This window comes from Sorex fumeus, unplaced genomic scaffold (assembly GCF_029834395.1).
Source record: "Sorex fumeus unplaced genomic scaffold, SorFum_2.1 ptg000070l, whole genome shotgun sequence".
Taxonomy (NCBI): domain Eukaryota; kingdom Metazoa; phylum Chordata; class Mammalia; order Eulipotyphla; family Soricidae; genus Sorex; species Sorex fumeus.
This window is the reverse complement of record NW_026606127.1, coordinates 1,853,271-1,866,702: the sequence shown is the minus strand read 5'-3', so window position 1 is coordinate 1,866,702 and position 13,432 is coordinate 1,853,271. Positions and strand designations below refer to the sequence as shown.

The 13,432-nt window shown below is 38.4% G+C and overlaps 1 pseudogene; it reads right to left on the bottom strand.

Annotated features, from left to right (window-relative positions):
• Positions 1–10,703: 10,703 nt before the first annotated feature.
• On the bottom strand, positions 10,704–10,802 carry LOC130037197 (uncharacterized; annotated as a pseudogene).
• Between the last annotated feature and the right edge of the window lie 2,630 nt (positions 10,803–13,432).

The window sequence follows — 13,432 nt, the reverse complement described above, 5'->3', positions numbered from 1 at the left end:
AAAGAATTTTCTGAGAAATTCCCTGTACAAATCAATACTCGAAGAAATAATTGACTTCTCTGAGTGAGAATGAACTGGGACATTTCAAAGTATCAATCAGTGAGTCAAAGATGAATCATAGCATCCTATAACTAAAAATTATCTTGATGTAATTTAGTCAACACCATTACATTTTTTCCTATACCAGCCGATAGCATTTTTAATTTTTTATATTATTATCGATTTATTTTTATTAGTGAAACACCATGAGGTACAGTTGTAGACTTACATACCTTTGTGCTTCGGTTTCAGTTATACAAGTATCAAGTACCCATCCCTCCACCAGTGCCCATTCTCCACCATCAAGGAGCCCAGTGACCCTCCCATCCCCCATCTCCCCCACCCCGCCCTACCTCAGGGCATTCCCTTTTGCTTTTTCTTTGTTTTAGGGTGCTGTGGTTTGCAATGGAGGTCAATACCATTACATTTTCAAAGAAGAAAATAGGCCCCTAGATGTTCAAGACACTGCTAGTCTCCTGGGCTTCTTCCCAGCATGTACCCTGCTCCAAGCCCGCCCTTTGGAAATATACTGGGAAGGGAAACTGGATGTACCTTTTGTCACACTGACCTGAAAGACTCTTGCTGATTCTCAGCCAGATCAACTATTTCATTTGTTGCCTGATATCACCTCCTGTCCTTAATTTTTTAAAAAAAATATTTGATTTGTTTCTGGATTATAAAGAAAAAAAAAACTAAATTCACTAATAAAACAAAAGCAAAATCAAACCTTTACACTCTGACATCAGAATTGTCCTTACAATAGGGGAAGTAAATGACTGAAATTGGTAGGGGAGTGTTGTTAGTTGGTTGTGGACTTTAGCTGGATATTTGACAGTGCATGGAGTATGAATACACAGTTGCTGAGATGAGGAAGTCTGTACTTGAAGCAAGTACAGTTTGTAAACTGGTCATCACAATTATATGTCCATATGAAATTTATCTACATATTCTTTGTGCTTCCCTTGCATTTATGTGTTATGCATGCCTTTATCCTGGCCTCAGAAATGCATCTGAGGGCACTCGGAAAATTAATTGCGCGCCAAGTAGGGGGAGAGAAGTAGTAAATAATTGGAGGAGGAAGAAATATGAGTTCGAACTCACGAGATGTGTAAGAGGAATATATAGATATGTATGTGTGTGTTAAATACACATATATATGTATAAATCTATATATGGGCTGGAGCGAAAGCACAGTGGGTAAGACGTTTGCCTTGCACGCGGCCAACCTGGGTTCGATTCCTCTGCTCCTCTCAGAGAGCCCAGCATGCTACTGAGAGTATCCCTCCCGCATGACAAAGCCTAGCAAGCTACATGTGACGTATTTGACATTCTAAGATCAGTAACAACAAGTCTCACCATAGAGACATTTCTGGTGCCCGCTCAAGCAAATCGGTGAACAATGGGAGGACAGTGTTACAGTGCTATGGTTAATTCAAACATTGTTTATGCAAAATATGAAAGAAACAAATAAACATTCTATAAAGCTTATTACACCTATTAAATTAATATAACTTTAAATCGTGTTCAGAAATGAAGTTGAAGAATTTTAAGGCTATAGAAAGATATTGACAATATATCAAGAAACACATGGATCTTTGAGGAGCAAGAACACGTAGCTGTTGTCCTTCCTTAAGATTATTATTTTTTGCTTTTATAGAATATGCTTACCCTGAGTTTTTTTAATAGCTTCAGTTTTTTAGAAAGCATCATAATAAATTATATTATTTAAAAAATAAAAAAGTTGGGTTTGTAAGTGGATTCTCTATGTTTGGAACTTGGGAAATATTTTCCTATGTAAGCTACATTAAACATGATATTTATAACAGAAATACCATCTGCAGTAGTATTCACAATAGCCAGAAGAAACTATGTTATACCTACACAATAGAATACTACGAAGTTAGCAGGAAAGTCACATCATGAAATTTGCTTATAAATGGATGTACAGGGAAGAATATCATGCTCAATGAAATCAGTCAGAAGGAAAGGTGTATACTGATTGGACTACCCCTTTTTTTTGGATATAAAAAAAACAGAATATGAGACTAATACTCAAGGATAGCAGAAACACAGACCAGGAGAATTGGTCAATGGTTGGATGCTTGCCAGAAGTGCTGAAGGCGGGCATTTGGAATAAAGAAGGGACGGCTATGACAATGAGAGTTGGAAATGATTACTCTGGATGAGAACTGAGTGTTGAAAGTAGGTAAAGGAATAAACGTGATAACCTCTCAGTATCTGTATTACAATCCATAATGCCCAAAGGATGAGAGAGAGAGAGATAAAGAGAGATAAAGAGGTGCCTGCCATAGTGTAGAGACAGCAGGCTGTCAGATGAGGTTTGAGGTTGGGAGAGAGAATGGTGGGAGAGAAACTGGGGACATTAGCAATGGAACTGTATACTAGTGGAGGTTGGGTGTTAAAATATCCTATGAATGAAATTGAATCATGAAAAGGTTTGTAATATGTGTCTCCTGCAGATTCAATAAAAAACATTATATTTAGTTTCTACCACCATGACTAACCTATGAGTTTTCAGAAATTTATTTTTATCACCTTGGCTGGTCTCATTACATGGGTGCCTGTGTGGTAAAATTTTTATTTTATGCGGACTTAAAAGACAAAACTAATGAGGTTGGGAGTTATTGTGGAAGGGGAGAAGAGCACAAAAAACCCTGTTGACCACAGCTCAGCAGGGTGAGCTAACTTGCGTGATGCCAGACCTCCTTCACTGATTTCCTCTTTTTAATGTGGAAAAATGAAAAGACTTTTCAGGCTGCCAAGGGGTTGTCCCCTCCAGTTTACACTATTTTTTTTCGATCAGAATTGTTTAAAGATATTTGAAAAATTTGGAGCTTAATGATTTGTTCTCATATATTTCCCCTACATGGTGTCAGTGGGCATTTATCCAGGAAGGCCAGCATGAAAAAGTTGAGGTGTATGTCTTAACCACCAATACCAACACTAATGAAAGTATGGAACCCAAAGTACAATAGTTAAACTTCAAAATGTGTTTGTCAAGGAAATCGGTGGGAATGTAGGGAGAAATGGGTCATTTGTTGGTGGAGGGATGCAGACACTGGTAGTGTGATTGGAATTGGAATATTGAATGACAAATCTCCATTATAAATGCCTTTGAAAATCAAAATTGCCTAAATTTAAAAAAAAGAAGTCAACTTACGTCTATATTTCAAGAAATCTTGTCTTAGCAAATTTTGGCAGGGAGACCATAGTTGGTAGAGAGAGGGAGATCGAAAGGGAGAGTTGACAGTTGGGAAGAGAAGCCTGGATATCATGGAAGAGATGAAAGCTGATCTTAGAAGATTTGGAGCCATCAGAGTTTAGAGAGTTAAATGGTGAGACCATTGCAGTTTAGATAGTTAAATAGAGAGATTGGTTTCAGTCATCAGCAGTGTATACATAGAGAGAGTTCAAACACCTCACAGATATTCACGCTATATTAACTAACAAGGGGAGCGTGTTTTCCCTGAAGCACTGTGTAAGGATAATATATTGCCAGGAAGAATGATAAGAAGTTGGTTCTCTTTTTCAAAAGATTAATATATTAGAGATGAAAACTTTTGTACAAAGGAATCTATTATCTTGTTCTGTTGCTCTTTTTTCTTGTCATCATTCCATTCTCCCCCATGACCCGACCTAATCAGGGCTCACCACATTTTTCAGCATTGTCACCACATAGCCTCAGAGCATGTGTTAACTGCCGGTAGCTCACAGCTCTCATGTTTGCCCCCCATCCAAGCCAGAGCCATCCTTCTGAAAGCAAGGATATTTGCTGAAAACCCGTTCTTCCTTGAAGTGACAGTCATGATTTACCTCTTCTTAATCATTGCGTTTACAAATTTAGATGAATGTCCCTATACTAGTGACAGGGATTTTCCAAACTAAGAAAAGCATAAACATTTCCCTTTCCCCCAAGAAATTTGGGCTAGTTATTTTCTATCCACTGCTAATAATATGTGGTAATAAGGAAATAGAACTGAAGTAAAAACAAGTACATTTGTCAATTTGGTGCCATGACTAGTCAGTGTGAGTACAAGTATATATTTCTAGGAAAAAAAAAAGCAGAAGAAAAGGAGTTGGTTGCTAGCAAAGAATGCCAAATCTCTGCCAAGAAATCCTTTGAAAATAAAAATTGTGACTATGGACTGAACATAATTGCCACTCAATGCCTCTTTTGTAGACCACAAAACCCAAAAGGATAGGGAGAACAAAAGAGAATGCCTTGCCACAGAGGGAGGGTGGGATGAGGGTATAGGTGTGGAAGGGATACTGGAATCTATGGTGGTGGAAAATGGGCACAGGGGGAGGGATGGGCATTTGATCATTGTATAATCGAAACCCAAGAACAAAAATTTGTAAATGTACGACTGTACCTCATGGTGTTTCAGTAATAAAAATTTTAAAAAAATAATATAAAAATTGTTTTGTCTGTCAGAGATCAGCCGATGGGAACCTCTGTGAAGGCAAAAGATTAAATTGGTTGACTTTTATTTTTCCTTGAGTATATTAATTTGATTTTGGAGTCAATTTATATGACAGTTCATCAAGACACAGAAATTTTCAGCACTTCTCTTGTTTAAAAGTATAGTGATAGACCATATCTCTATCTCACATTATTTTTATTTCTGATAGTTTGACACAAAATATACGTCAAAATCATAGATAAATGTAAGTTATTTAAATACTGTTTTGATTATTTAAAATTACATTATAGAATTACTAGAATTTCATAAATTTTAGGATTATGTAGAATCAACGTTCATGTATCATATTACACTCACTACTGAAAGGCCTACTTTGTCATTCACCATTGTTCAGTTTTTCCACTTTGATTACAGCTTTCCATCTGGTAATTAAATAGTCTCATGGTTCTAAAGTTTGTCTTTATTGCTTTGAAAATATCAAAACTATGCAATTTTCAACATTGGATGAAACTAGAGGATATCATGCATGTAAAGGTAGCCTTAAGGAAAGGAACAGATACAGAGAGATTTTTCTCATATGTGGGATGTAAAGACACACAGCAAGGTAGCAACAAAGGTTCAAGGCCAATGTAAGGGGAGAACTGATCCACACAATTGAGTCAGGGAATTGGGAAGGAGGGATTCTGAGGGTTTGGGGGACAGGGAGGGGTTATTTTTTGAGAGAATGAGGAGTGTCATGATGGAATTATGTGTATGAGAAACCATTATTAATTGAATTATAAATCATAGAATATAAATATTGTTTTAGATGTTTGTCTGTCTCATTTTATTCTTTTAATTTGTTTTCTCCATATACCACATATGCATGAACTTGTATGATGCCTATCTTTCTCTGCCTGGTTTATGTCAATAAATATAATATCCTCATGTGATCCAATTTTATACAGATAATAAGATTTCACTTCATACAACTGAGTAGTATTCCATTGGTTTACCCCCTTTCATTTTCAAAATTTGTGGTTTAAAAGATACAAATATTGGTTTAAACAATGCTCTGGTGGTTTAAAATTTTTAGTTTAGTGAAGCAAAATAGATTTTACTGAAAAACACTTAGAAACTTGTTAAACCGGTGTAGGGTGGAATGGAATATATGTTCAAGAGAGAACACTCGTTTAACAGAGCAAGCAAAGAGAGACATGGAGAAAGGAAGCACGGTATTTCTTCAAGGGAGAACACAAGCTTGAGGACCAAGCCGAAACTGGTAGTTTAGGAATAAGAACTTGGAGTGGTATGAACTTAACTTGTGCACTTTAGGGGAGAACCTGAGTAAAACTATTAGAAGTACGTTCAGGAGCATGATAAACTGGAGTCTGCACTTGGAGTGAGGAGGGTAGAGAGTTCTTTGGGGAGATCCGGACTATTGAGAACAGTAATATTATAACATTAATGATAGTATCTTACGGTGGGATTCCAAAAAAATCTTTCACAGTGGCGTCAGAAATGATAACATTCTTAGGTATTTGGATTTCCTGTGGAAACAACGGGAAAGCTGAGTTTATGCTCTGGATGCCTCCAACTGAAACAAGGTCAACAAGTCATGAATGAAAAATTACAAGTTAGATGGATCATGGATTCTGATCCCAGTGGAAGGCTAGCTTTCAGGTGAACAATTTCTACTGATGGCCTGATGTAGATTCTGATCCTGGGATACGTAACAGAAAGGAGGTAGTGACAGGTATTCTCAGAAGTGAAGCCTCTGAGACAGAATTCGTTCATGCCAACTTATAGGTTATCAATGTTTGCTCATGGCTGCTACCATTATAACATGCCATTCAATGGTTTTGTGGTTTCAATTTACTGTGTCAATGTAAAGATGAAGTTTCTAAATGGAAGGTAAAAATCTGAGGCCCTCAAGATGATGAATTATGGGGATGCGGGGGGGAGCTTGATCTATAGTACAGCAGGTAGAGCATTTGCCTTGCACACGGCCTACCCAGGTTAGATTCCCAGCATCCTGTATGGTCCCCCCAAGCACCGTGAGGAGTAATTCCAGAGTGCAGAGCCAGGAGTAACCCCTTTGCATCGGCAGGTGTGACCCAAAAACGCAAAAAAAAAAAGATGATGACTTACCTTTAGATATTTTGAAGTCAAGTAGAAACAGCCAGAAAGTTCCCCAGAAAAGAGTTCACCTGGGTCGAAAACATCATCACCTCTAGCATGAGAGCATACAGAAAATAAGGTTTCCATTTTATGCCAAGTTAAAGCAAGCCAGACATGATCTTGGAAACTTTTTCCAAGGAAAACATGGCTATAGGAAGGATAAGGTGACAACTGAGTCTTAGAGGTCAAATATAGAAGAGAAGTGAGGGTCAAAATGTAGGAGGTACATTGGCGACCAGGAATATTTAGAAAAGCATTTTTTAAAAAAGAAAATGCAATGAGACATCAATTAAGAACTTTTTAATGTTTAAGAACAGGGATATAACTCAATGAAAGACCATTTGCCTTCCATTGTATGATGATCTGGGATTGATCCTTAGCATTGCAAACAGCATTATTTTTTAATTTTTAATTTCTTTCTTTCTTGCTTGCTTGCTTGCTTTTTTGTTTTTTGGGTCGCATCTGGCTATGTATAGGGGTATTTTTAAATTTTAAAAAAACTCATAGATTTACCTTTGTACCTGTCGTTTAAAAGTAAATCTAAAATGTTTTAGAGTAAATATATGTGAAGAAGAATAAAATTCACAGGAACTATTTAGTGTTCTTAATGATACAGCAGTCGAATTTTGAGGTTAATTGTATGGGTATTGCATAAATAATTTTTCCCCATTATGTGGGCTCTCTTTTTATCATGGTCACCATTTTTTCTGAGTTGCAGAAACTTCTTAGTTTAATGTAGTCTCATTTGTTTATATTCACTTCCTCTTCCTTGGTCAGTGGTGTTTCATTCTAGAAGTTTCCCTTAGCTTTAATGTCATGCAGGGATCTTCCCACATTTTTCTCCATATACCTTAAGAATTCAGGTATGATATTGAGGTTTTTAATACATTTGATCTGACATTGTGCCTGGCACTATAAAGAGGTCTGAGTTCATTTTTTTTTGCATGTTGCTGTCCAGTTTTCCCAGCACCAGTTGCTGAAGAGACTTCCTAGCTCAACTTCATATTTCTTGAGCCTTTATGAAGGTAATGTAAAGGTAAAGGTCCTCCCATTGTTCGTCGATTTGCTCGAGCGGGCCCAGTAACGTCTCCATTGGAGACTTTGTTGTTACTGTATTTGGCATATGGAATACATCATCGGGAGCTTGCCAGACTCTGCCATGCGGGCGAGATACTCTCGGTAGCTTGCCAGGCTCTCCGAGAGGGGCAGAGGAATCGAACTCGGGTCGGCCATGTTGGCTGCAATTTGCTTGAGCGGGCCCAGTAACGTCTCTATCATGAGACTTGTTGTTACTGTGTTTCGTATATCGAATACATCTAATGGGCTGGAGCTATAGCACAGTGAGTAGGTCGTTTGCCTTGGACGCAGCCAACATGTCCGATGCGAGTTCGATTTCTCCGCCCCTCTCGGAGAGCCCGGCAAGCTTAGAGAGTATCTAGCCCTCACGGCAGAGCCTGGCAAGCTACCTGTGATGTATTTGAGCCTTTATGAAAGATTAGGTAATAATAATCTGAGGGCCAGCGTCAGGATATTTAACTATATTCCATTGATCTGAGGCCTGTCTTTATCTGAATATCATGGTATTTTGATTACTACAACTATGTAGTTGGGTTTGTATTTGGGGAAGGTATTCCCTTCTTCTTTTTACCAAAGATTGCTTTAGCACTTCATGGGAGTTTATTGTTGTGTATGACTTTCAAGAGTGTTTAATCTATTTATTTGAAAAATGTTATGGGTATCCTTATAGAATGTGCATTAAATCTTTATAGAGCTTTGGGGTGTATTGCCATTTTGACAGTGTTAAACCTCTCAATCCATGAGCATGGGATGTGATTCCATTTCCTCATATACTCTCTTATTTTGTAAAGTAGAGCGTTGTAGTTTTTTTTTTTTTTTGGTATAGATCTTTAACATTTTTAGTTGATTCTAATATACTCGATTTTCTGAGGTATTATTGTGAATGGGATTGTTTTTTCTCTATCTCTTTTTTCTCTTTCATTATTAATATATGGGAAAGCGATGGAGTAGCAGATATTGATTTTGTAATATGCTACTTTACTAAACAAATCTATTGTTCCCAGGAGCTTTTTTGTAGACTCTTTGAGATTTTCTAAGTATAGTATCATGTCGTCCTCCAAATAGTAAAAGCTTGAGTTCTTCCTTTTTTATCTGGATGCCCTTGATATCTTTTTTTTAACCGAAATCATATGGCAAATACTTCAAGTACTGTGTTGAATAGGAGTGATGAGAGTGGGTCACTTGTTTTGTGCCTGATTGTATTTTGGAATTCTAGTTCATTGATTTCTGCTCCAAGCCTTCAGTTTTTCCCCGTTGAGAATAATGCTTGCTGTGGGTTTGTGATAATTTGCTTTGACTATATTGGGGAAAGTACTTTCAACTCCCATTTTGTTGAGAGTTTTTCATCATGAATGGGTGCTGGATCTCATCAAATGCTTTATCTACATCTATTGATATGATTATATGACTTTTATCTTTATTTTTTTGAGATGGTGTATTCTGTTGATTGACTAGAGAATGTTAAGCCATCCTTGCATCCCCAAGATAAACCTACTTGGTCATAGTGTGTGATCTTTTGTTGAGTTTCTGGATTCTCTTTGCTGGTATTTTCTTGAGAATCTGTGTATCTGTATTCATCAAGGAAATAAGTCTGTAATTTTCTTTTTTTGTGGTGTCTCTGTCTGATTTGTGTATTAGGTTGATCTTTGCCTCATAGAAACTATTTGGGAGTATTTATGATTCTTCAATTTCCTGGAAAATCTTGAAAAATGTTGGCAGCATTTCCTCTTTAAAGGTTTGAAATATTTCACTATTGAATCCATCCATCTGGGCCAGGGATTCTGTTTGGGGGGATATTTTGACCATCATTTCAATTTCCTTGGAAGTGATAGGTTCAAGTATTCCAAATCTTCTTGGTTCAGCCTTGGGAGGTAATTGGAATCCAAAAATTTATCAATTTATTCAAGATTCTCTCATTTCCTGCTGTAAAGTTTCTCAATATAATCTCTGATGATCCTATGGATTTCTGTAGTTTCTATTAGGATATGCCCCTTTGCATTTCTGATTCGATTTATTAGAATTCTTTCTCTTTGTTTCTTTGAGAGGCTTCTCGTGGTTTATTTATCTTATTTATTTTCTCAAAGAACCAGCTTTTACTCTTATTGGTCTTTTGGATTGTATTTTGGGATTCTAGCTCATTGACGTCTGGTACAAGTTTTATTATTTCCTTCCTCCAGCCTAGTTTGGACTACTTTTGTTGGTCATTTTCCAAAATCTTGAGCTCTAATTTATTCATGCAGGCCCTTTCTTGCTTCCTGATGAATTCTGGCAGAGCTATACTCTTTCCTCTTAACACTGTTTTTGCTGTGTCCCACAAGTTCTGGTAGCTCGTGTCCTCATTCTCATTTGTTTCTGGAAACTTTTTATTTCCCCTTTGATTTCTTCTCTAAGCCAATGGTTGTTCATTACTTCCCTTAAAAAAATATTTCCTTGCTGAGCTTTAGTCTGTTTGATCTATTGAGAAGTGACAAAGTAGTGTTGAATTCTCCAACTAGTATTGTGTTGCTCTCAATGTTTTTCTTTAAGTCTATTAGAAGTTATTTTTAAGTATTTTGCTGGTCTGTCATTAGGATCACCTACAGTGAGGAGGGTGAGTTCTTTCTGATGTACAGATCCCATGATCATGAAGAAATGACCTTCACTGTCTCTTATAACCTATAGCCTGAAGTCCATATGGTCTGATACTAGTATATCCACTCCAGCTTTGTGGACGTGTTCGTTTCTTTCTTGAAGAATTGTTTTCCAGCCTTTGACTTTGAGCCCATGGTTGCTTTGATTGTTCATAAGTGTTTCTTCAGGGAGCAGAATGTTGGGTTCAGTTTTATAATTCATCTTCCCATTCTGTGCCTCTGAATTGGCACATTTAGTCCATTGACATTGAGGAGATTGTTGTGATGGGGATTTGTGCTATCTTTATGTAGAATTTTTGTACTTGTGTGGATTGTCTTAGCTTAAAGTCGCCCTGTTAATTATTCTTGCAACAAAAACATGGATCACTTTACAAGTTTGCATGTCATATCTGTGCAAGGACCATGCTAATCTCTGTATCGTTTCAATTTTAGTATATATGTTACCAAACATAGTATGAGTTAATTTTTCCATATTTTTCTCTTCTTATTACTTTGAGTGTTGTCCTTACTCAATCCTATGGCAGACAGTGATTCCAAATCAAGGAATATATTTCAAAGCAGCTTGAATAGATAGATTTAGAACTTTAATGTCCTAGAAAGAAAAGTATGGTTTTTACCATATTATCTTTTACCATACCCAAGGCATCAGTTTTACAAAATAATTCTTTTGGAAGATGGTATATGAGTCTTGTTTAATGCCCTTCCCTGAAACCTTCATTGAGACCATTAAACTAGAGCCTTTTGCTGTTCTCACCTCAGTCCCGTGTACATCTCCAGGAAAAGGTGGATGGTGTTGTCTGCAATTCGACCACCTTGAATGTAAGTAGGATTTTTCTCCTGAAGGAAGAGGTGAGGAGAATATTGATGATTTCATTCCACCTTATTACAAGTACAACTTGAATGGAAGGTGAGACTCATGAGGCTCCTGTAAAGGACAGATTAAGGGGTCTCAGTGAAGTTTAATGGCCAACACACATTAACAACACAGATGACTCAAAGTAGCCTGTGTGCATCTTTGTGTATAGTGAGTTTCATATCTACTGAGAGTGATTCTCAGTCATGACACACAGGCAAAACAGCCCTGTATTTAAAAATCTAGTTCTCTAAGCAGAGTGGGGTCTCTGAGGTGATTGAAAAGTGTATAGTAATTTATTACTAAGCACATAAGTACTTTTCGATCTAAAATTAATTCCAAATATGTCTAAAACGACAGTCTCCTGACCCCGCACCTGGCTTTCCTCACCTGGGCCCCTTGGAGGGGGAGGGGTGAATTTCCCTCACTGCCCTGAGTAGAGCCCCGACAGCTGAAGACCTCTGCAACCAGCCATAGGTATGCTTAAGACCACTCTGCCCAAGCTTGAAGGAGACTCATGCATGAAGGAAGTGGAAGCAGAACCTGTGTAAACACACAAAAAATAAAAGGCTGGCGGTCAGGCCATTTCCCCACTCCATGGAGGTCGATGGCGATGGTCAGGAGATGGAAGGAAACGGGAGTCAGGCTGGTTGGTCGTGGAGCAGCAGGTTATTACATGGAAGAGATGTATGTCATAGAGTCCTCAGGAATCCTCAAGCACATGCGGGCACTGAGATCCAGGATGATCCCCTTATATAGATCATAGAACCTCTAAAAGGGGCATTACAGTGATGTCATCAAAAGGAGTTACAGAAAGAACATTGAGGCAGCAAACCCTATATTGTTTCTTTACATCCACATTGTTTCCTTACATCAGCAGGCCAGTAGTAATACTGGCCTCAGGAAAGAAGATACAAAGCCAAACTGAAACCTTCCACAAGCACTTTCACAAGCTGCAACCACCTTGATTTGCATCCCAAAGACCAGCCTGGCTAGAGCTGGGAATCTACATCCCAAAGATCAGTCCTGGCTAGCACCTGATATCTGCAGATCTAAGACCAGCTAGGTTTCTGAAAGAAAAGGAAAACTGTCTCAGTATACTGAAATCATTTACTGAAGGCAGTTTGAAGGGGAGAAAGCAGTTTCATCCAAGCTAGTCAGGACACACAGGAAAACAGCTTATAGGAGGTCTTTCTCCTCTCCTTGTCCAACCAACATATAAGCATATATAATATTAATCATTTTGTATGGACACAGTAAGAAATACTTTGAGCTTGTAGAATTGCTCTCCTAGGGCTATCTCGATCTCAGACTGCAGTGCTCAGGCAAGATATCTTTCCTATTCCTGGAAGCAGGGCCCTAGTGTTGTCGTTACTTTTGGATCATGACATCATTTGCCTATGATCAACCTCTTAACTTATAGTTAAGAATCGTGGCACCTTGGCCTGGCCCATCGCAATGCCAGGTTAGCACATAACTTACCAGCTTGCCCTGGTTCCATCCAGGCCCACGTTGGGACTCTGCCCTTGGGGTGCTAGGAAGTGAGGGCAACTGAGGCTTAAGTTGAGAGGGCAGAAGCCCAGGAGTGAATAATATTCAAAGCCAATCAATTCCTAACTTACAAAGCATATTAATTAATTGTCTTCCTGTATCTATACAAAAGGACATTGCATTAAGGTAAACTGCTCAAAAGACATAAGGAGAGGAGGAAGGCAATAACTTACAGTACAGCTTCAGTGTCTAAGAAGGATGAGACCTTACAAATTGGTTGGGGCAGAGAGCATAGAAGTGATTACAGACAGACAAAGTAATGGAAGTTGTAAGGGACAGGCCCAAAATGGACCACCACCAGAATTAATTTAGCTTAGCTTAATAGGAACCTGCATTGCAAAATAACTTGTTTTTCAAGGAACAGGTCTAGATAAGCTTTTTCAGATCTGCTTTATAGGGCAAACGGGCCCAGAGAGCGGGTTTTGAAAAGGCCTTAAAAAAAAATTCTGGGGTATATTCCATCTGTTCTTTGGGGGGACAGTGTCCCCTTCTGGACCGCGGCAGGGAAGTAGCTAACCCTGACTGTGAGGACTTGGGGGACATAGGGTTTCCTTGGGTCCTCGTCTGTTCTGGAGGCCTCATCTGTTCTGGACCGCGGCAGGGAAGTGGCCAACCCTGACTGGGAGGACTTGGGGGGACATAGGGTTTCTTCTAGCCCTCATCTGTTCTGGAGGTCT